This window comes from Sinocyclocheilus anshuiensis, unplaced genomic scaffold (genome assembly GCF_001515605.1).
Source record: "Sinocyclocheilus anshuiensis isolate Anshui unplaced genomic scaffold, SAMN03320099.WGS_v1.1 scaffold1341, whole genome shotgun sequence".
Classification (NCBI taxonomy): domain Eukaryota; kingdom Metazoa; phylum Chordata; class Actinopteri; order Cypriniformes; family Cyprinidae; genus Sinocyclocheilus; species Sinocyclocheilus anshuiensis.
The window spans coordinates 625,882-626,245 of record NW_015553274.1 but is presented as its reverse complement, the minus strand read 5'-3'; the positions used below and the strand labels follow the sequence as shown (position 1 = coordinate 626,245).

The window sequence follows — 364 nt, the reverse complement described above, 5'->3', positions numbered from 1 at the left end:
AAATACATCTGAATCAGTTAACTAAGGTATTACTAGGCATACCAGAAACTTCCAGGTAAGTTGTAGCTAAATTCTGCAGAAGAGTGGACATCCAGGACCGAGTTTAGACACCTCTGGTTTAAAGTTTCCCTATGCTGCTTTTGTGAGTAATAGGAATGTAACAATGTACTCAAAGTCGGTTGAAAATCGATGCAAATATGTGCTGCAAGTTGATTGAGACGTTAAACAAATCAAGATATGCGTTTTAAACACCAAGGGCTGCTGAAACTGTATACTGTGGCCGTGCTTTACAAGCACTATAGCAGCAAACATTTCACCAAGTTAATAAATAGTAGCAAACATGATGGCGGCAGTGGCAGGGTAG

General features: G+C 39.8%; 1 protein-coding gene across 1 annotated transcript in view; it reads left to right on the top strand.

Annotated features, from left to right (window-relative positions):
- LOC107668249 (membrane-bound O-acyltransferase domain-containing protein 2-like) overlaps window positions 1-364 on the top strand; it is a 32,679-nt gene that overhangs the window by 5,938 nt on the left and 26,377 nt on the right. The gene's annotated exons all lie outside the window — the stretch shown is intronic.